Source organism: Neofelis nebulosa, chromosome 4 (genome assembly GCF_028018385.1).
Source record: "Neofelis nebulosa isolate mNeoNeb1 chromosome 4, mNeoNeb1.pri, whole genome shotgun sequence".
NCBI lineage: Eukaryota > Metazoa > Chordata > Mammalia > Carnivora > Felidae > Neofelis > Neofelis nebulosa.
In genome coordinates this window covers 22527912-22551455 of record NC_080785.1, presented here as the reverse complement: position 1 = coordinate 22551455, position 23544 = coordinate 22527912, and the positions used below count along the sequence as shown (strand labels likewise).

At 42.9% G+C, this 23544-nt stretch overlaps 1 pseudogene; it reads left to right on the top strand.

Moving 5' to 3' along the window:
- Positions 1-196: 196 nt before the first annotated feature.
- LOC131508525 (homeobox protein OTX2-like) lies at positions 197-17280 on the top strand (annotated as a pseudogene).
- The last annotated feature ends 6264 nt before the right edge of the window (positions 17281-23544 follow it).

The window sequence follows — 23544 nt, the reverse complement described above, 5'->3', positions numbered from 1 at the left end:
AGAGATGAAACCACAAAGATGACTCAGTATGAAAAGCAGAAGAAAAAGCAAGAGGCTGTCAGCTCACGGACACCAAGGGGAAAGGAGGAGGCTCAGGGGCAGGTAGGACTGCTACTGCAGGAGTGCATCATCTGAGCAGAGTTAAGTGGGGAGGAGGAGCAGTCAGAAGTTGGAAGAGAGCTTAGGAATAGTCACCATGAAGAATCAGAGTGGCAGACAGCTGCCCCGAAGAACAAGCAGCAACGGCCACACGGTGCTGAGCCACCACCTGAATTTATGCGACCAGGTGCCAATCTGCCCAGCTATATGGCTTTCTCTGGCACTACTCAGGAGCCCATGTGCAAGCCAAAGGACAAAATGGTCAGGGAGTATGAGTATAGGGTTTGGGCAAGACCGTGATTTAATACATGGACTATGGTTTCTAAGTTGAATCAGGAAGAAAATAAAGATGGAAAGGTACAGAGCAAAAGTGTCTGCAAACTAGAGGTCTCAGTAGGATCAAACGAGAGGTAGGGTCCAAGGTGGACGGACAGGAGGGTGTGGTCCAAAAGGACATCTCTGACTAACGGTCTGAGCCCCGAGTAGACAAGGCCTAGTGAGTGGGGAGATGGAGGAAGCTGGGGAGAAGTTGGGGAGATCGCTGGTGATGAGAAGCTCCAAGACAAGACCCATGCAGCCAAGGAAAATAGGTGGGTCATCCAATGAAGCTGAGGCAAGGTGGAAAACAGTGAGGCAGTCTCGAGCGAGGAGTGGGAGTCATGACAAAGTCAGCAGACTGTAATGGTTACAAGGGGACAAAGGACGATTATCCACATGGCTTGATGCTCAAAAAAGCCAGGAGTGGTTACAGAAAGGTAGAAAAGTGACAACCCAGTGCTGCCGAGCCAAGCATGGGGCCCGCCAACCCCACCTTCTGAACAGCTTTGTAACTGTGCAATGATAAAATTAACCTACCTAATTGGGCAGTTCCTGCCAACTTTTATTCTGGAAGAAATCAATCTTTCCCTGCATTTATTCAAAATATATACCAGTAGACTATTTCTACAGGTTACCAGAGGTTTCCTAAGATAAAATATCCAGTGTTGGGAAATTCATCTTAGAACGTTTGAAGGGGTCACACATTTACCCACATGCTGACAGAGTATAAGGAAACTAATACTTTCATTAGGTTTTTTTTTAAATGCCAAGTTTTTACCATACCTTACACTAACTGGAAACAAAGGTTTGCCTCAACATTGAAATCTATTTCCTTGCCATTTACATCAAAGACTGCAGGGATCTGGTATATTTTTACTATCTCCCTGTCTTCCGATATTCTTTTTTTTTTTTTTAATGTTTATTTTTGAGAGACAGAGAGAGACAAAGGGTGAATAGGGGAGAGAGGCGGAGAAGAGGAGGAGACACAGAATATGAAGCAGGCTCCAGGCTCTGAGCGGTCACCACAGAGCCCCCGATAGGGGGCTCAAACCCATGAGCCGTGAGATCATGACCCGAGACAAAGTCGGACACTTAACAGACTGAGCCACCCAGGCGCCCCTCCCGGTCTTCCAATATTCTGTCACAGATTCAACCTACGAACTCATTTATGATGTAGTATTTTATGTTCCTAAAGAAGTATTTCGTGGCTCTTCCACTCCTCTGAATACATTTGTTCAGGTACTGCTTCCTTTGGGAAAATTTCATGGATACTCACACTTCTAGTCCCATTTTCCCAACTAGACGCTACCCTGTCCTTCCAGGGCACTCCATGAGCAGGTCTGTTATCGCACTCAATACGTCTGACTGTCAAACAAAACAAGCTTTATGACCTTGGGACAAGTACCTAACCTCTGAACTTTTTCATGTGTAAAACAGAGAAAATAATAGTAAGAACTTCAAAAGGCTTTTGTATCAATTCATGAGTTAAAGCTAATGCCTAGAAAGCACTTACAACAGTACCTCCATATAGTAAATGCTACAGAAGTGTTTTCTATTCTCATAAGAATATTTATTTGTATGTCTCTATTTGTGGACTTATTAGCACCGTTAAGTTTATTTATTTTGAGAGAGAGACAGAGACAGACAGAGAGATGGAGAGAGAGAATGTGGGATGGGCAGAGGCAGAGAGGGAGAGAGAATCCCAAGCAGGTCCCATGCTGTCAAGCCGGGCTCAACACAGGCTTGATGGGGGGCTGGAACCCATGAACGTAAGATCATCACCTGAGCAAAACCAAGAGTCTGATGCTCAATCCACTGAGCAACCCAGGTGCCCCCAGCACCTTTAAAATAGGGACCAAGTCTTAATCTCTATCCCCAATGCCTAGTACGGTGACTGGCAAATCAGAGACATTCAGCGGATGAATGCATGAATCGATCAATAGGTCAATTTTTATCTCACAAAAAATGTGAAAATGTAGATATTAAAAGTAACAAATTGAAGGATTACCTTCTTTATAACCTGCCTTGTTTAAAAATAAGTTTAGGCAGGTCATAAACTACAGCCTGACATTTCAAATAGGTAAAGGAAACAAGTTAAAATTAAGGGTAGAATTCTATTATCAATACCACCAAAAAGTCAGTGGACTTCTTTTATTCAGTGTTTATTTTTGAGAGAGAGAGAGAGAGAGAGAGAGAGAGAGAGAGAGAGAGAGAGCATGAGCCAGGGAGGGGCAGAGAGAGAGGGGGACAGAGGGTCCGAAGCAGGCTCTGCACTGACAGCAGAGAGCCCCATGCAGGGCTCAAACTCACAAATGTGAGATTACGACCTGAGCTGAAGTCAGACACTCTACTGACTGAGCCACCCTGGTGCCCCAGAAGTTAGTGGATTTCTTAAGAATTAAGTACACTTACATACATTTTGACTCTAAGAATTAGAAATTTTTCCCTTATGTTGTGGGGGTGGGGGGCCAAAGCCTTGGCTCCAGACCAGGATTTGCTATTCCATGTTTGTTTGTTTTTTAATGTTTTTAAATGTTTTATTTATTTTTGAGAGAGACACAGAGTGCGAGCAGGGGAAGGGCAGAGAGAGAAGGACACACAGAATCCGAAGCAGGCTCCAGGCCAGCCAGGCACCCTGGTTTTTGTTTTGTTTTTGTTTTTGTTTTTTTTTTTTTTTTTGAGAGAGAGACAGAGCTCAAGTGGAGGAGGGGCAGAGAGAGAGGAAGACAGAATCTGAAGCAGGCTCCAGGCTCTGAGCTGTCAGCACAGGGCCTGATGTGGGGCTCGAACCCACAAACCGTGAGATCATGACCCGAGCCGAAGTCAGACGCTTAACCGACTGAGCCACCCAGGCGCCCCAGGATTTGCTACTCCTAACTTCTTCCACAGATCCAGGAACTACGGGAGAGGAAAAAGCCGTAGCGACAAAGTTCACCTACTTCATCTGTCACATGTGTGCAAGAGCGGTGTCTCAGAGCTTTTGGTGATAGAAGGGTATCCACTGCATCCAAAAGAAAATACACATTATTGTGACAAAAAGCTCAAGATGTTCATAAAGTCCACGGGTACTCAGAGAAGTGGCTCTTCTCAGTGTCCAGCAGAAAAGGGCCATCTTCTACATTTCATCTTGTTGTCAACATTTCTAGAAAATACCTGATCTAGGATCATAACATAACCCTACTTAAACTGAGCACTGCTAATATTTAAATATTCTGGTGCTTTTCAGATTATTTCTAACACTACTGAAAATGAGTCTGTCACATAGCAGGACTTTCCTCTTTCACTGGTCCATGCAAAAAGCCACCGTATTTGTTAAAATGGAATTCAACGAAAGTCCATGTTAAGTAAAGTCTGGGAGCGTTAGGGTTTCACAGTGGAAGAGAAACGTTTATCTTATCCTTATGGCCATCCAAGAAGAAAGCCACGCAAAAAGGATGAGAGTGAAGAGCTAGAGGGAAATCTCTAGCAAGCCAGGGCTATGTCTACTTGCTAGAAGAGTCCCAATCCAATTCACGGATGGCCCTTCCACTCTCACCCTCACGTCCCAGGGCGGAATGTGCCAGCACAACCCAAGGTGGACTGATGCAACTCCAGCATCAGACACGTACAAACACAAGCATGAACAAAGAAGAAACAAATGATTAGCAAGCTTCTCTTCTCCACAGGCTGCAAGTTCTGATGGTAACCAACTCAAATAGAGGCACACGAAAACATCATCTGCTTTTCCAAATAACTTCACAGCTAACTGAAATCACGTGAAGCAGTAACTTCTCTCCTACTTTCCCAAATAAGCCAGCATTAACACATATGAACATTCTCATCAGAGAAAGTGTTTAAAAGGTAAGGTTAAAGCACCACACCCACACCCCCCCACACCCGCACCCTAATAACAGTGTGTTTTTCTATAATTAAGTAGTAAGCTTTTTTATTATTTTTAATGAACAAAACAAAAACTGAGGTCTCAATCTGACAAGGAGCACATCACCTGAGGATCAGACCTCCAAGTACGCACCCCCTAGTTCCTCATCCTTTAATTACTGCATACATGCTTGCCTAGGAAACCTCCTCAAAGAGGCTCAAATAAACTCATTTCCGGGCTTGCAGGTATGACTCACTACCTCTTGTTCCCGCAGAGCAAGTCCTCTTGAGTTCTTAGAGGCAGGTATTTTTGCAATCTGGGTAACATTTAAAAAACAAAAGGAGAATAATTATGTATTTTGAATACAGATTTCTAATGGGAATAAAAGCTAAGAATAGGTTCCTGTTCACATCAACTTTAGGAGAGAATTGTAGATTCTCAAATATGCCCATTCAATCTACATCAAGTAATTATGCAGTATTATTTTCACGGCAATATGTTGACATGAAAACGATTAAACGTGGTCATGAAAGAGACCAGAAAAGACGCTGGAACAGTAAGGCCCCGGACACAGCAAAGGAGAGGACAGGCAGAGGGATGTGACCTGCCACCACCACCACCACCACCACCAAAAACACTGAAGAACTACCCCCAGGTCAGGTTCCCTGATGTTGCTTGCAAAGCGTCTACACCTCTGCCCAGAATGACACCACAACTTCAGGGAATAGTGACAAGAAAACACAGCACAGGTCACCCCGTGCCAACGGATCTGCGGCCTGGGGCAAGGGCATCTCTGAAGGTTCTATTTTAACCACAGCAGACGCACTGCAGGAGGTTCTGCCTGCAGACTTCTGAGGAAGGGCAGAATCCTTTGTAATCACAGCAAACTGTAGTAGGAATACGCTAACGGCCTCAAGGCCAAGGCCAGATGATAGCGAGGTTCTGAAACTGTCTCAGGACAGAGATGGGACCCAATCCTTGGAGGGGGAAGGGCAGGCGACGGGGCCTAGGCCTGGAGGCGGAGCCACAAGGTCCACAAGGGTCTTGGACCCCTTTCTCTGAACTCTTACCTCAACCTGGCTGCTGCTTCCAGAACCTTCTCAGCATCTTCTTCACAGTATCACATTTTCTTTCACTGTGACGAGAACAGTCACCATTTAAAATTGAGTAAGTTAGGGGCACCTGGGTGGTTCAGTCGGTTAAGCATCCGACTTCAGCTCCGGTCATGATCTCGCGGTTCAAGCCCCGTGTCAGACTCTGTGCTGACAGTTCGGAGCCTGGAGCCCGCTTCAGATTCTGTGTCTCCCTCTCTCTGCCCCTCCTCCGTTCCACTCTGTCTCTCAAAAATGAACAAACGTTAAAAAAAAATTTTTTTTTTAAACTGAATAAGTTAAAACCAACTCTGCTGGGGGAAAACCAACTACTTACTTCCACCTCTACTCCCCAACTACCACACGAGGTGGTCTCAGAGCTGCTCCAGGCGGAGAGGTGGGGGAGGCCAAGGGGGAGACACGCCTGAACTCAAAGCTCTCGTCAGTTTTTTGAGGGAACATTAAAGCCTTCTGCTAGCTTCTCTCCTGCTGCTCCTGCTTCACGCTGCAGCTAATCCACGCCCACGCTGATGGCTGGGGTTTAAACTCCTCTCACGGGCAATGGCTCCCTATTGCCCTCAGGATAAAAATCCAAACTCTCCTCAAGGTAGGTTAAAAAAGCTCTTCACGGGGCGCCTGGGTGGCGCAGTCGGTTAAGCGTCCGACTTTAGCCAGGTCACGATCTCGCGGTCCGTGAGTTCGAGCCCCGCGTCAGGCTCTGAGCTGATGGCTCAGAGCCTGGAGCCTGTTTCCGATTCTGTGTCTCCCTCTCTCTCTCTGCCCCTCCCCCGTTCATGCTCTGTCTCTCTCTGTCCCAAAAATAAATAAAAAAAAAACGTTGAAAAAAAATTAAAAAAAATAAAAAATAAAAAAAATAAATAAAAAAGCTCTTCACCAGCAGCACCCTGAAAGCTGGACTGCACTCCACTGTGACCTTGAACCTATTAAAGAAAAACTGCCCCAAACCCGATCTGGAACAGAACCAAGTTGCTTACTATATAACGCATAACATCCTAGTGGGAAGAAATCAACAGCTTTCCAGAGAAATCCTTTTTTCTAAGGCAATTTTTAAATGAACTTTAAGATTAAGGCTTGTTCTGGCGAACTCATTACCATTCACCTAGATGGCTATCAATTATCAACTAGACTAGTTAGAGTCTAAAGATTTTTCACCAGACATTCTTCCCAACGATGATTCAATCATTCCTCCTATAACAGACCCCCACCCCTACTAAGAGTGAATCTTTGAGTCTACCTACCAGGGGCCTCTTCCCTTGCACTGCAAAACTGTTATTAATACAATGTTGGCACGTGTGCTTAACTAAACTATCTGAAGAGTTTTAACAAACCCTGACCTCAAGCAGGTCTTAATGTCCTGCAGTTTCCAGCATGTTCCTTAAGTCTCTAGCCTTTGTAGGCCTTTAAATACACAGCAACCTCCCCCCAGGAGCACCACCAGAGTCTGACCTTTCCCCTGGCTCTCTGTCTTCTCCCAGTTTACTCGTATCCACCCTCCCAAACCTGGGTGTCTCATGTCCGTTTCTGCAGAAGGACGTCCTGAGTGTCTGGACTGCACGCCCTCCCCAGTGCTGTCATCACACTGCACTCCATTCCTCTCAGTAGACTGGAAGCTTACTGAAGACAGCACTGGAGCTTTTTGTTTCTGTACACCCACCTCATCGCAGAGCCTGGCTCAAAATGAGCACGTCCTAAACGTCTGTCGAATGAATGAATGCTAACAGCCCAGGGCAGGAGTCAACCTTCCGGGCCAAGGTGTTACATCCTCCGGTGCAACCCACTTTTAGGTGCTCTGAGTTTGGATCAAGTTAAAATCAGAAGGATAACTTGACGTTAAGACTGACGTTTCTGCATCTGAGTGTTAAGGAGAGAGATGAAGCTGAAAAAAATTCACTGAAAGAGGTAATGACTGTGCAGCTTAAGAAACCATGCCTGAGAGGCACGCTGGTTCTGAAGACGGCCTCCCTCTGCACCGGGGTGGAACGGGAATCCACGAGGCAGCCCGGGCAGCACAATCTCGCACACCTGTCACACAGGGCCACTTAAACCTGAACGCTACCAAAACCACTAAAAGAGCACAGACAGGCCAACAGCAGCTGACTTAAATGGGAGGTTTCCTGAAATTTTACAACTAGAGGAAAAATACAGGGGGTTTTAGAGAAGTAAAATGTAAAAGGGGGAAATTAAAGATGGATATCAATGTTAAAGCATCCTCCCAGATCTGAGTCTTCTTGGCACAAGAACATAAAAATTGAGTTGTCCGTGAAAACATGTTAGGTAAGTTTTGGGGATGTAAAGGTTGAGAATGAACCGTGACAATTCAGGAGGAATTCTATTTTACCGTTTGTTGGCTTTGGAACAGGGCTGGGAGGACTTTTCGATGCCGTAGGGGAAAGGCAGTCTCTGTCGCCCACCCACTTCCCCCGACCTTTCCTCCCTCTGGAGCACCCTCCCTGAGAACAAACCCGCTGAGGCCTGTGCAGCTGCTGCAGGACAGGGCGGACCAGGCCCAGGGGCTGCTTTCCGCACGCAGATGCGAGTCTTCCCCTCATGGAGGAAAGCCGCCCAAGTGTGCTTGTAGATGGTAGGGGTGAAGACTACACTCTCAGGGATCGTTTCTATAGTTTGCTGGTAGCTGGCAGGGTTGATGGCAGGCTCCTGCCTACCGCTGGGGGTTTTCACACATGATCCTGGGGGGGGGGGGGGGGGGGGGGGGCAGGGTGACTGAACGGACAGAAGGGTAAACACAACGCTGTCCCTACACAAGCCATGGGGTCCCCTCACACGAGCTCAGGCAAGCACAGGGCACGGCACAGGTGGTCCACACACACTGTTTCTGGCTGACTTTCTCACAATATGCCATGGCTCTTCATCCAGTATATTCTCCCCAAAATGGCTCAGTGTTTATCATTTTTTTGAAGATCGCTTCAAGACCTTAGACACTGACCTGAATAGTAACTGCGGGAAGCCCATCTGCCAGATCTAAGCAGTAAAAATATGCCTTACTCTGAGCACAAAGGACAGGACAACCACGGCTAGCCAGGGAGGACACGGTTAGTGCCGTGGAAGGCAGGGAAGGGGGCTCCCGTCTCCAAAGTTCTAGAGTTCTCTTTACTCACTACAGAAGAGCTAGTATTCACCCAAAGATCTTTTATTTAATAGATCTTTAGCCTACCCGAGAACAAGTGAATTCATTTTTTTTATATTTCATTTTATACCACTCAGCCTTTCTCACTCTTGCACATCCACACTTAGAAAAAAGAATGAGTAATATTAAAACAAAGGAACGGTACACTGAACGGCCCTCGCACACCAAGACATAAAACGTATGTGATACTAGCCGACATTCTACACATCTATGAAAACTTTCAGGGAGACTTATAATAGAGCACGTGGGAATCCCCCACATGAATTTAAGAATCTTCTGACTGGACTGAAAGGAGACTTGAGGGGCCAGGGAAAGGATTTCCCCTGTGGTCGATTCAAAACGTTATTCTGTTTCTGAGTCGTCATACCAAATAACCATGAAGTGAGCAAAAACTCTCTTAAAATGTATTTTTTTGAACTCTTCCCCCTCCCCCAGTACTGAACTCTAAGACTGACTGAAAGACAAAATACTAGAACATACTCAAAATGGTTTCTTAAAAATAAGCTCACAGTAAGTAGGAACATGAAGGTCTAATGTGCTGGAAACACACTCTAACCAGTCCAGCTAAATGAAAGATCCACAACTGTTGACGAAATTAAGGGTCTGCAGATGTGGATTTGCAAAACTGATCATTCTGGGGCATCACAAATTTCTCACAAGATTTTCTAAAACAGTAAGTTCCCTTAGAGCACATAAAATGTTGATTCAATGAACAAAAACCCAATTTATAGATCATTTCAAGAACATTCCTGTCAGATGCTAAAACAATAATACGTCATTCTTTTTAAATTCTTCTTTCCTTTTAAATTCTTAGAAACTGACTTGAAAAGTAAATAAAGTCATTTGAGTTGTGTCCAAAAGGAGTAATCAGACACAAAAAAAATCAAAGTCATCAAGAAATTTACCCCACAAACAACACAACAAGTGATCTCTAATCTGAACTCCTAAGGTTCAGCTGCTTTCCAGGGGGCCAAGGCGTGTGGTAGGCTAGCCTATTATGATATTAGGACAGGTGTCGGAGAGCATTAAAACTCAAAAATGTTTAACACGATTTTATAATAGAAAGATTTCCATCACATTAAGTAGAATTAAGTATCTTGCAGTGTTTACTAGATAAGCTTCAGTATGGATAAAAATGTTCTTATGCTAAACTTTTTTTTCCCAGCAGTAAGAGAGACATGAGGCTTCCTTGTGCTAGAAGAATAAAGTACAGGCTGTGCAACCATCTGAGCAGAACAAAGTAGGCTGTGTGGTACAGGAGATAGTACAGGCTATGAAGATTTTTACAATTTTTTTTTAAAGTAAGCTCTATGCCCCATGTGGGGCTCGAACTCACAACCTGAGATCAAGAGTCGCTTGCTCACAGACTGAGCCAGTCAGGTGCCCCCAGGGTATGAAGATTTTTTTAATAATACCAATAAACCAAACATAAAAGGAATGGAATGAAGACTCAATACAGCTACCAGATACTTCAAATCCCACTTAAGCCTAGGAAACTTTTATTTATTCTTAAGGCTTTAAACACAAAATCTATGCATTTGGAGTACAACAAAATAATAGACGTGGCTGAGACATAATAGGGCACAGATAGATGAGACAGTTAACGAAACTCTTAAATTGAGTCTACACTGTGCTTAGTGACTCGCTTCCAAAGAGCAGAGAATGGAAGAAGGTGGGATATAAATTTACACCTGGCAACACTACCCTGGCATCATGAGGGATAAGGCATATCCCCTTCATACAATGTGACAGGAATATCACTTCGCTTCTATGGTCTTCCTCTCAAAACCCCATCAACTCCAGTCCAATCAGGAAAAACACGAGAAAAACCCAAACTGAGGGAAATTCTACAAGGTATCGGACCAGTACTCCCCAAACCGACAATGTCATCAGACACAAGGAGAGTCTGAGAAACTGTCACAGACCAGAAGAAGTGAAGTAGACCGGACAATAAAATGGAATGTGGATCCCAGAACAGGAAAACGACGTTAGGGAAAAACCAGTGAAATGTGGACAAAGTGCGGGTTTTAGTTAATAGTAACGTAGCAACGCTTGCTCTTTAATTGAGACAGATGTCGCAGGATAATGTAAGAAGCAGCAGTTGGGGTAATGGGGTGAGGGGCATATGGGAGCTCTCTGTACTATCTTTGTAACTTTTCTTCAAGGCCGAAATTATTCTACATAAAGGGCTTCTTCGAACTTTCCAAAACTGAGTCCACAGCCCCAGTCGGATACTTGAGTGTGTTCGGTAGCACCGCTTCCACCAACACACAGAGGCTAAGACCCTGACCATCCGGTGCACTGACCCACGGACACTCTGGCCAACTTGGGAACCTGCGTAGGATGCCAGGAGATCACAGATGGCGTGCATGTGACAAGAACAAACATCTCTCAAGTGCCTAACACCCCCATCTGAAGTGAAAAATAGGCAGTTTTATGCAAGAAAAAAAAAACAAAGGCTAAATGGGTTGGCCTGCAGCCATCAGTGCTCTGCGAGAACACATGACACACCAGCCTTCATCCCCACTTAGCAAATACCACTGCCAGAATCCAAGCAGGTGTGAAAAAGAGTTATGCAGACTTCCCTCGTGCCCACGAGCTTTGTAGCCTATTTCTTTACTCTAAAAAAGGTAAACCAGGGAAGTGAGGGCACAGAATTCCTTTAAGGATTGGTGGGAGAAAGGGGAGAGGGTAGGCCATATTAAAGAAAAACCAGGTCTTTGACCAAACAGCACGTCAGCTGTTACCTATTTGCAAGTATCTGTCCGGACAGGGAGCGTGTGGCACCATGTGAGCCGTGTTTTTTAAGAAGGAGGCAAAGCCGCTGAAGTGCTGCTCAATATAGAAAAACGTTTTGTCTTTACAGAATAAACATGTGCTAGGATCCTGTTGGCTGCAACGAATTTCTTTAATTGCCCTGAATTTCAATCGAAAAGGAAATCTGGGGATTTATCTTCTCTAACCCAACAATTCCAGGATCTACAAACTAGAGGAACATGCAGTACTTATTAGGCCAGAAACTTTACATATAAACATCTTCAAATTTCTTCAGAAAATGAATATACTGTCAATCGAAATTATAACAGTTTTAAAGGGACAGTGGCCAATTACTTAAAGTTCAGGGGGTTAAAAGTGGTGCAGAAACAGCCTAGGAAAATCTGAAAAAGTGTGATGATGATGATGACGATGAAGGAGGAGGAGGAGGAGAGGGGAGTCTTGTTCTAGTAGCTGTGATCATTCCAACAGTGTGGTACTGGCTTGAACCGACAGGTCAACGCAGAAGAAAACACCTCTGAAAATAAAGCAAACATTAAAAACTGGTTCACTTACTCAAACATTTACGGTGTGCACTGTTGATGGCTGCTGGGTGGTGACACAAAACAGGCAAAGACAGTCAAACCAAAAGGACAAAGTACACGAAAACTGGTTAACCATATGGGGAAGAAATCAGATACTTTTCTCGCACCTTACACCTGAACACATCTCAGATAAATACTTAATTATATACAATATCCCAGCAGTACTAGAATAAAACGTAGCTGCATGTGTAATTTTGTCATGAGAAAGATGGAGTTCCAGAATAATCACTGTGAAACATGTTCATCTAAATGTCAATACGGTCACGATTAAATGACTCTCTAGCCACGTGGATTATCGTGTAGTTGTTAAATTGTTGGTGAAGACATTTATTTATTAACATGAAAGTGTATTCAAGTAGAAAGGTAAGTTACAAAAATGTTGTGTACAGTAAGAGGACCTACATATGGGTATTAAAGAAAACAGTGAGGGGCGCCTGGGTGGGCTCAGTCGGTTATGCGTCTCTCTCTCTTTTTTTAACGTTTATTTATTACTTTTGAGAGAGAGACAGAACGGGGGAGGGGCAGAGAGAAATAGAGAATCCCAAGTAGGCTTCCTCCATACTGTCAGCACAGAGCCCACATGGGGCTCGATTTCATGAACCGTGAGATCCTGACATGAGCCAAGAGCAAGAGCCAGACGCTCAACCGACTCGAGCCACCCGGGCGCCCGACTTAAGTGTCCACCGGACTCTGGGCTGACACTGTGGAGCCTGCTTGGGGATTCTCTCTCCCTCTCTCTGCCCCTCCCCCGCTCGTGCTTGCTCTCTCAAAATAAATAAATAAACAGTAAAAAAAAGAAAACACTGGGAAACACCCACTGTTCTACAAAGATGCCAATTCTCCTCAAATTAATCTATAAATTCAGCACATGAACTCAATCAAAGGAAGGTTTTTCATTGGACGCAACTCTAAAATGCGTATCAGAGATCAAAAGACAAAAAGTAACAACAGTTTTAAAGAACAAAGAGAGGGGAGGATTGGTTCTACCAAAAAACAACCCAACACAGAGAAATAAAGACAATAAAGAAAGTGTGAAATTGGAGCGGGGGAAAAAAACAAGTAGACCAGAGCATAAGATAACCCCCAAAAGGTCTCCACAAATAGACCACAGGACCTCACCGCACTGTGGTGCAGCCAAGATGAACCGGTTCACGAGCATTGCCAGGAAAACCTGCTGTCCAGAGAAAAATAACATGAGGTTTCTAGACCTCCCAACAGACACATAACTCCATTTTAAATGGATTGCAGGTGAAACTGTGGAAAGCAAAACTTTCAAAACTTGTAGTAGAAAACAGAGGAGAATATTTCTATACGACCGAGCCTAAGGAAGTATTTTAAAAATAAGACACAAAGAAACAATGCCAAAGAAAAGGACTAGTTAAATCTGACTGCATCTAAAGGAAACTCTTATTCAGCGAAATGTATTATTTCAAAAGTGAACAATTAAGCCCCAATCCAGGAGGAAAGTATACACATAGAGATAACAAAGAATGGATAAGAAAAATATATAAAGACTGTCTACAAATTAACTTAAAAAAAAAAAAAGAGGGGCACCTGGATGACTCAGTCAGTTAAACGTCCAGCTCTCAATCTCAGTCCAGGTCATGATCTCATGGCTTGTGGGTTCAAGCCCCATGTCAGGCTCTGCATTGATAGTGCAGAGACTGCTTGGGATATTCTCTCTCTCTCTCTCTCTCTCTCTCCCCCCCCCCCCCCCGCTCTCTTGCTGTCTCTAAAAATAAATTTAAAACACTGTTTAAAAAGCATAAAATAAAAAAATAAATAAAATAAAATAAATAAAATAATAGGAAAATGGGCACGTAATTGGAATTCACACTTCACAGTAGAAACCCCAGGAGCTAACAAACACATAAATTCTCAATCTCGCCAGAATTCAACAAAATTCTAATTAAAACCACACTGAGATACCATTTCATATCCATGAAACTGGAAAAATTAGTCTGACAATAACAAGTGTCTTAAGGGTATAAAGCAAGGTAAAACCACTTTAGTGAGAAATTTCATTACAGTGTAGTTATGAAAGTTAAAGTTATCCATATCCTAAGACCCAGGAATTTTCTGGTTACATAACCCAGATGAACTAAGTACATACATTAAGGAGATATATAAAAAATGTTCATAGCCACATTTTTTTTTAACAGTGAAACACTGCAAAACTTCAATGTCAGTCAATAGGGAAATCTATTTAAAAATTATGACATATTTATAAAACTGAATACCGTAGGGGCGCATGGGTGGCTCAGTCAGTTAAGCATCCAACTTCAGCTCACATCATGATCTCAAAGTTCATGGCTTCGAGCCCCGCGTCAGGCTCTGTGCTGACAGCTCGGAGCCTGGAACCTGCTTCTTGCTTCTGTCTCTCCCTCTCTCTCTACCCCTCCCCCACTCAGACTCTATCTCTCTCCCTCTCTCTCTCAAAACTAAGTAAACGTTTAGGAAAAAACCTGAATGTTGTAAGACCATTAATATGGGTGACTACAGCTATGGACATTAATATGAACAAATCTCAAAAAAATGTAAAATTGAGAGGCACCTGGGTAACTCAGTCGGTTAAGCGTCCAAGTCTTGACTTCGACTCAAGTCACAATCTCCCGGTTGTGAGATGGAGCCCTGCATCTGGCTTAGTGTGAAACCTGCTCGAATTTCTTTCTCTCTCTCTTTCTCTCTCTCTCTCTCTCTGCTCCACCCCTGCTCACGCTCTCTTTCTCAAAATAAAATAAACAAACCTTAAATAAAATAGTATTGGGCCAAGAAGGCAAGAACAGAACACACAACATGCACCGCGGCGAACCCTGAGATCTTTGTGCCGCTAGGTCTCCTTTAGCGCTGAAGGGCTTCCTCCCCCAGCCACTGGGAGTGCTGCAGGCTGACAGTTCTCAGCTGAGCAGGGTCACCTCACCCAAGTCATGTCCCCTCTCCAGGGGCAGCTCAGTGCCTGACCCCTCACCCAGAGCTGGGGCAATTCTGAAGGGCCAGCCCGCCTCTCCACTCCCCTTGGGATGGGCTGAGGGCTTCCTTGTGACTGCACCGCAGCCCAGTCTCTCTCTCTCTGCCCAGTCCTGCTTCCGTCTCTTTCGCGGGCATTAATCCTAAAACTTCCTTAGTAAACTTCCTGCGTGTTTATCTGCTTCTCAGAGTCTGCGTTCCTTGGAACTCTACTTTCTTTCAACAGATACAATTTATATCTTGTTTGAAAACATGCGCCACAGCAAATTTAGGAAGGCTGAAATCATACCAAGTATATTTTCTGACCACAGTGGAATGAAACCAGAAATCAAAAGCAGAAGGAAAACTGGGAAAACTCACAAGCATGTGAAAATTAACTGACACGCTCTTGAACAACCAATGGGTCACGGACGAAATCAAAAGGAAAGTTAGCAAATATCTTGGAAAAAAAAAACGAAAATGAAAACACAACATATTAAAACTTCCGGGATAGGACAGAAGCAGTACTAAGAGGGAAGTTTTTGGTGATAAACACCCATGTTAAGAAAGAGGAAAGATTCCCAAATAAATAAGCTAACCTTGTACCTCAAGGAACTTGAAAAAGAGCAAACTAAAGTCTAAAGTTAGCAGCAAGAAGGAAAGAATAAAGATTAGAGCATAAATTAAAAAAGAGAGCAAGTAGGGGGGAAAAAAGGCTAAAACTTGTTTTTTTAAAAAAGAGCAACAGAATTGGCAAGGCTTTAGCTAGACTAAGGAAAAAAAGAATGCTCAAATAAATAAAATCAGCAATGAAAGAGGAGACAATATAACTGATGCCACAGCAACTAAAAGGATCCAAGTGGATCATATCCATTAACAAACTGGATAACCTAGAAGAAATGGAAAAAAATCCTAGAAATACACAACCTGCAGAGACCAAATTAAGAAGAAACAGAAAATCTGAACAGATCTCTAACTAGTAAGGAAGTTCAATCAGTAATCCAAGGCGCCCCAACAAAGAAAAGCACGGGACCAACAGCTTCCCTGGTGAATTCTACCAAATATTTAAAAAGGCACTAAAGTGAATTCTTCTCAAACTGGTCCTGGCGTAAAGACCGACATGGAGACGAATGGAACCAAAGAGGGAGCCCAAAAATACACCCACACGTATACCCTGCAACTGATCTTCAATAGGAGTGCCAGGAGGAAGAGGACACAAAAGGGAAAGGATAATGTCTTCAATAAATAATCAGAAAAACTGGAGATCCTCATGCAAAGGAATGAAACTGGACCCTGATCTCACACCACATGCAGAAGTCAACTCAAAGTGGGTTAGAGACTGAATCCTAAGGCCTGAAGCCGGACGACTTCTAGAAGAAAACATAGGAAGAGGATGCCTACAGAACAGCACCTCTGACTGTCTGCCTTGCCCTTAGTTCCATCACTCCAAACCCACCTACCAAGGACCCAGAACCTGCCCACCCCAGGAGAAGAGAGACCTTCTAGCTGGGTACCCCCAATCGAGAGGGTACTTCCAAACATTGCACGTTGCACGTCCAAACGTTAGCAGGGTATCTTAAGCAACCACCTTACACAGTCAATGGGCTGAGTCTGACCACTTCGGGCACGTACCTGCTGCGCCCCTCAGTGGGCCACCTGGCCACCCCCCACCACCCAAACAGAGTCAGGAGAGGACAACGTTCACCCAGGTGCAGCCAGACACGCTCGAAGTGCTGTCTGCTAAGACCTGGTACCCTGACATCTTCATGCCGTGGAGGTGGTGCTGAAAATCAGCTTGTCCAGGTCCAGGATACAGAACCAGGCTTAACAATCAACAGGCTAAGTGCTGCCAGTAGCAGCAGCAACAACAGAAGGGAGGTCAAAACAAAGTCAAACAAAGCCAAAATGAAGAAACCTCCAGATCAGGAACCGAGTTCACAGAGTGGAACAAGCGGCCAATTCGCTGCCTTCTCTAGAACCTCAGTGCCCACCGTTTCCAGAAGCAGTGCTCTCGAGTCTATCTGGACTCCAGATTCTGTCTCCCCACTGTCATATTCCTTGTCCCCCTCCTCTTCCTGCATACACAGGTCCTATCCTGTGATCCATACACAGGCTTCAGATGACGGTCAAGGATATGCTGCTCAGCATCCTATTTGGGGATGTTACCTGACCCCCATGTGTCACCAGCTTCCTGGACCGGGGGACACACTCAGCCCTGTGGGTACCGGTGCAGTCACCAGCTATCTCAACCAGTCCTTAGCTTCTCTTTCCACCCAGGGTTATGGAGCTCCAAGCTTGCGTTTTAATTCAACCACTGATTGCTTGGATTGTAACCCAACTGCCTCCTGGAAGCTTCCCTTCAATGCTCGCTGCCTGGATTATAAAGATCAGACATCTTCATAGCAATTCCAGGTTTTATGCAGAAGCTCTTTTTGTGAGTGATTTTCAAAGAGACCGGGCTGGACGTTCCAGTGTCAGCCAGGCATTAGTTCAGAGAGTTAGAGGTGATGATGCTCTGACCTTCTGATCAACGTTCCGGGAGTCACAGGAGGAGGAATGAAGGCCCTGAGACGGACCTACCAACCAGCAGCCTGAAATGGACAGACAGGACTACTTAGGATCCTGGCGTAGTTTTAGATCACTGGTTCTCCTGACTTGCAAAATGATCAAAAGCATTCCAGCCATGTGCAGCCAAACACCAAACAAAAAGGTGAGGGAAAGGAGGGAGGGAAACAGCCTTCCTGAGCAGAGGTGTTCCAGTGCTCTGGCCAATCTCTGGCTGAACCTTAGGAATGGACAGTGCCTCAAGCTCACTCACGTTTCATGACCAACTGGTACCTGGCACTGAAAAACTTTGTGTGACTGATTGTCATAGATGCACTTTAAAAAAATAATAATGTTCATAAAGGGGAGCCTGCGTGGCTCAGTCCGTTAAGCATCCGACTTCAGCTCAGGTCATGATCTCGCAGTTTGTGAGTTCGAGCCCTGCACGGGCTCTGTGCTCACAACTCAGAACCTGGAGCCTGCTTTAGATTCTGTGTCTCCCTCTCTCTCTGACTCTCCCCCGCTCACGCTCTGTGTCTCTCTCTCTCAAAAGTAAATAAACATTAAAAAAATAATAATAAAAAAATACACAAAAAATAAAACATAATGTTCACAAAGGGGCGCCTGAGAGGCTCAGTCAGTTAAGCATCCGACTTCAGCTCAGGTCATACTCTCACAGTTCGGGAGTTAGAGCCCCACATAGGACTCCTCACTAACAGTGTGGAGCCTGCTTGGGATTCTCTCCCTCTCCATCTCTCTCAAAATGAAGAAATAAACTTAAAAAAATAAATAATGTTCATACGGAGTCACTGTGCAGCTTAAAAGATGATTGGTGTGTGTCTTACATAAGTGGTACATCTGTGGTTTTTAATCTGTGCTCGACTTCAAAACTGGGATCTGTTATTGTATGCAACCTTGAACTTCACGTCTGCAGAGCTTCTTCTGTGATTAAATAGGTTATAATTATAAGCAAAATCCGTAGCAACTGAGCACTTATCTAAAAAGATTACCTTTGGCTGGAGGTGAGCTGCACTGAAACTTGACAACAAAATGTCTCTGGACAAGGAGAGTCAAAGAAGAGCAACAAAAGGACACTAATGCATCTGTAATTTACAGCTGGTAAGCAGAGCAGTAAAGAGACACTGGTCCATTGCTCTGACCCTGATGAATTTATAAATTGAGATCACTGTCATGTATGCTTGCAGATGTTAACTGATAAAGTTGTACACGCATAAACCTCTTCTCTGATTGGCAGATACGTATCATAAATTAAAACGGTTCTAGTGCCAAAAAAAAAAAAAATAGGGGAAAAGCTTCATGACACTGGTCTTGCAACAAAAGCAAAAACAGACACGTGGGACTACACCAAACTAAAAAGATTTTGCACAGCAAAGGAAACAATCCACAAAGTGAAAGGAAACCTAGAGAATGGAAGGAAATATTTGCAAGCCACATATCCGGTAAGGAATTAATATCCATAATATATAGGGAGCTCTACAACTCAACAGCAAAAATAGATAAAGATAGACAGATGAACACGATTAAAAAATGCACAAGGACTTGAATAGACATTTTTCCAAAAAGGACATACAAATGGGCAACAGGTATTATAAAAAGATGCTGAGCATCACCAATCATCAGGAAAATGCAAATAAAACCATGAGGTTATCACCCCGCACCTGTTAGAATGGCTACTGTAAACAAAACAAAACAAAAACAAAAACAAAAACAACAGGCACCCGGCTGGCTCAGTCAGCAGAATGTGCGATTGCTGATCTCAGGGTTGCGAGTTCAAGCTCCATGTTGAGTGGAGAGATTACTTTTAAAAAATTAGAAAATTTAAAAAAAGAAACAAAAAAAATAACAAAAGCTGGCAAGGATATGAAGAAATAGAGGCCCTTGTGCACTGCTGATGGGAATTTAAAATGGTTCAGCTACTACAGAAAACAGTATGGAGGCTCCTTAACATATTAAAAATAGAACTAGAATATGATCCAACAATTCCACCTCTGGATATTTATCTGAAATATAGGACACCAGGATCTCAAAGAGATATTTGCACTTCCACGTTTACTGCAGCATTATTCACGACAGCAAAGAGGTGGAAACAACCTCAATGTCCATCAACAGATGAATGAAGAAAGAAAACGTGACACATACAAACAAGGGAGTATTAATCAGCCTTTAAAAAGGTGGAAATCTTGCTGTATGTGACAACACGGAAGGACCCTGAGGCCATCACACCAAGTGACACAAGCCTGTCACAGAAGGATAAATACTGCATGATTTCCATTTATATGAGGTATCCAAAACAGTCAAACTCATAAAAGCTCAAAGGAGAAAGATGGTTTTGAGGGGAAATGAGGGATTGCTGTTCAGTGTATAGAAAGTTTCAGTAGTGCCAGATGGAAAATTCCTAGAGATACGCTGTCCAACACTGTGCCTACGGTTAACAATAATGTACATTCAGAAACTGGTTAAAAGGGTAAAAATCACGTACCTTCTATTTAGGTTTAGGAATAAATCTGTACTTAGAAAAGTGTAAAAATATGCATGAGAATGATAAACACCAAATTCAGGACATTACACCTCTGTAAGGCAGGAAGAGGGTCAGGCTTATGGAACGATACATACCATGTTTTAATAACTACATTAACACATAACACTTCAATTCTTTAATATTCCTTATACTTCCTCCCTATGCCTGAAATATTCTTTAATTTTTAAAGTAACTTTAAAAGAAAAGGAACAGATGGCTCAGTCAGTTAAGCATCCGACTCAATTTCGGCTCAGGTCGTGATCTCACGGTCGTGGGATCGAGCCCTGCACTGGGCTCTGTGCTCACAACACGGAGCCTGCTTGGGATTCTCTCTCTTCCCTTCCCTGTTCACGTGCACTCATTTTTTTTTCTCTCTCTCTCTCCCAAAATAAATAAACTTAAAAAACATTTTTTTAATAAAAGGAACAGCTTGCCCCTGTCTCTACTGTTCTCTACCTTCTTTTTACCAAAACAAGGCGGATGACATCCATGTGAACAACAGATTACCATGGGTGTGCCCACATTTGGAAACAAGAACAAATTTTGCAGTAGAAGCAAAGAAAATAGAGCTACAGAGTTTTTTCTTTCCTGTTTTCTCTTTTGAATGTTGCAATCTCAAAGGTATTTATAAGTTTTATAACTCTTTTTTTTTTTTAATTTTTTTTTCCAACTTTTTTTTTGTTTGTTTGTTTGTTTGTTTTTTATTTTTGGGACAGAGAGAGACAGAGCATGAACGGGGGAGGGGCAGAGAGAGAGGGAGACACAGAATCGGAAACAGGCTCCAGGCTCCGAGCCATCAGCCCAGAGCCTGACGCGGGGCTCGAACTCACGGACCGCGAGATCGTGACCCGGCTGAAGTTGGACGCTTAACCGACTGCGCCACCCAGGCGCCCCAAGTTTTATAACTCTTTACAGGGTCCCAGCAATGATGGTTTTTTAAACTGGCTGCTATACAGATAAAATGGGCATAATTTCTATAGTAATTCCACTTCTGTTTTTCCTGCTCAAGAAATTACCAGATTTCAAACAAGTGAAAATGAAATTATAGGGATAAGTGTGCTTTTGTCAAGTTTCAAACACAGTGGTTCCATACTTGAACCAGAACAGTCTGACCCCAAACTTGGACAAATTTATTACTAGAAACAAGCTCCAGAGAAATCTTCTAAAAGCAGGGTTCAGAGTAATAATCCCAGATGCCTGGGATTGCTGTTTTTCTAAATTCAGAAAATTTTCTAATACAAAAAGCGTTAACAGTGTAATTACCGTTACATAAAACACGATGGGCTCATGACTTTTGTATATATAATACAAACATTAGCAAAATAAAGGGATTATCTTTATATCATAAAGGGATGATTTAAATTAAAAAACCAACACTGACATGAAATATTCACACAGCTGAGATAAAACTGAATATTAACCTAAATTTACTGGAATAATTCCACAATTGCCAAATCCACTTTTTTTGTTTGGCTTTGATCTTGGTCTCAAATTTTTAAATTTCACTGTATAATATAATTACTTCCATGTCCCTAGGGTTCACCCACAGAACAATGTTTTTCCTTGTCCACACCCAACCTTCTGAGCTATGTATGACAGGAAAACATCACATAAAAGAATTCAGAAGCATGAACAAAGAAAAAAAAGTATGGAGGGAGAAAGGCAGGATGAAAACATTCAAATCTTTCTGATTTGCCAATTTAAGGCAAACAAACAGATGTTGTACATGTCGAAGGCATAGAGCATAAACAATCCAATTTATCTTTAACCAATATTCATTGTTCAGGACCACTACTGAGAAGCTAAACTTTGGGTTCTGTATTTGTTTGATACAAAAGATTTATAGATACAGTAACAAAGAAGGAAGAAAACAAAATAAATCAAAATTCTCGGAGGATACAACCAAAGAAGAAGGGTTGTTGACTGGGAATGGAAATCTGTAATGATGTATGTCAGCAAAAGCCTTCGTATCTTAAAATTCAATCCCTTCCTTTTCATCACTGTGTTTTGAGTACCTCCTTCCCGTGACACTGTCAAAACAATCTTTTCCCTTCTCATTTTCCCAGCAATCCACTCATTTGGAACTTTGCAACCACATTTTAGAAAGGACTTCAGCGCTCAGCTCAGGTTAGCGACAACGCAGGCACTCCCTCTTGTGGTACAAAAGGGAACTGCCTGTGTACATGCACTTAAACTAAACCCAAGAAGTTATTTTTACGTCATTGGAGCAGGTATTTCATGGTCTTCCTTTTATAGACAAGGGAACAGCCTGAGGCCCACCAACTTACTTCCTCAAGGTATTTCAATCAAGAATACATTTAAAGCAAGATCTGACCACATATTACTAAAAGATAAATCTGAAGCCATAGATAGAACCTAATTTTAACTTCTGTTTTGATGTAGTTGTAAAGCAACTGCTTACATAGCATCTTTGGTTTAATATATATATATATATATATATATATATATATATATATATATATATTCATATATTCGTGATTATTAAAAAAAAGAAAAGTAAATAATTGGCAAACGTTTTCATGAGAAAGTTATTTTCCAAATGATTCTTTGAAAATATTCTCAGAAAGTATAAAGTAGGGTATTATTTTATGGATCATGAATCTACTTGTTACCAAAGTGCTTTCAAAAGAAGGACAAGGCAGAAATAAATAGAATTTCCAAAATAAATTGCCACCCTTGTTTACATGCTGAAGTCAATGGACCCGAATAAGAATTTATATTTTGTGCTAATGGCATGTCAAAAACTTTAAACCTGTTGATTTTCAAACATCTTTACTATGAATCTTTATCGTGAACCAGTATGATTAAAAGTACCTCCTTTACAAGGTTGTTTTAAAAACTAAATGACCTGATGCACGTGAAAGGTTGAGCGGTCTTTTCTAAACTTTACCCATTTTCATCTTTTTTATAGGAAAGAAGTACAAAGAGTATACTTTACAAATGATAAAAATCCAGAGATGAGAGATCAGGGAGAAAAGAGTAACCAAAGGAACTACTAAATTCTTAAATGTGATAGGTTTTCATGTGCCAGAATTTCTGCATTCTGTGACTGCCATTTTCAAGGGTGATTTTACCTGGGCACATGTGACAGACTCGACAGCCTATGTGATGCTGCACAAACACAGACCACCAAGACCATGTCAAGTTTTCACTCTTGTCCCTAATGCTCCATGGGTGTCCTGACAAAGCTGGACAAGGGGTCAGAGCATCATCTTTTAGGTTCAATCGAGTGTGTGCGAATAGTTGCACTCCTCTGATAAAACCTCCAAAGTGAACTCTTGTCTTCCCAAAACAACAAGCAAAACTAGTTTTGGGGGCCTTCTGTTCCCAGGTCAATGAATGATACCACCACTTGCTTAAGACGGCTGAGGCTGAGGCTGAACTTATCCTTGACTGCTTTCTTTCCTCCCTTAATCCTTCAAATTCTGCCAGTCACAAAGTCAAAAATCACGCCCACTCACCGAATCTCTTCACCCTCTTCTCTCTTCTTTAAAGCCAATGCCACAGCTTTCAAGTCTCCAGCAAACTGCCCCCCCCGTCCCCACCACGTGGATAACAGCCAAGTCCTATATACCCTTCAAAACTCAGCTCTCCACATGCCC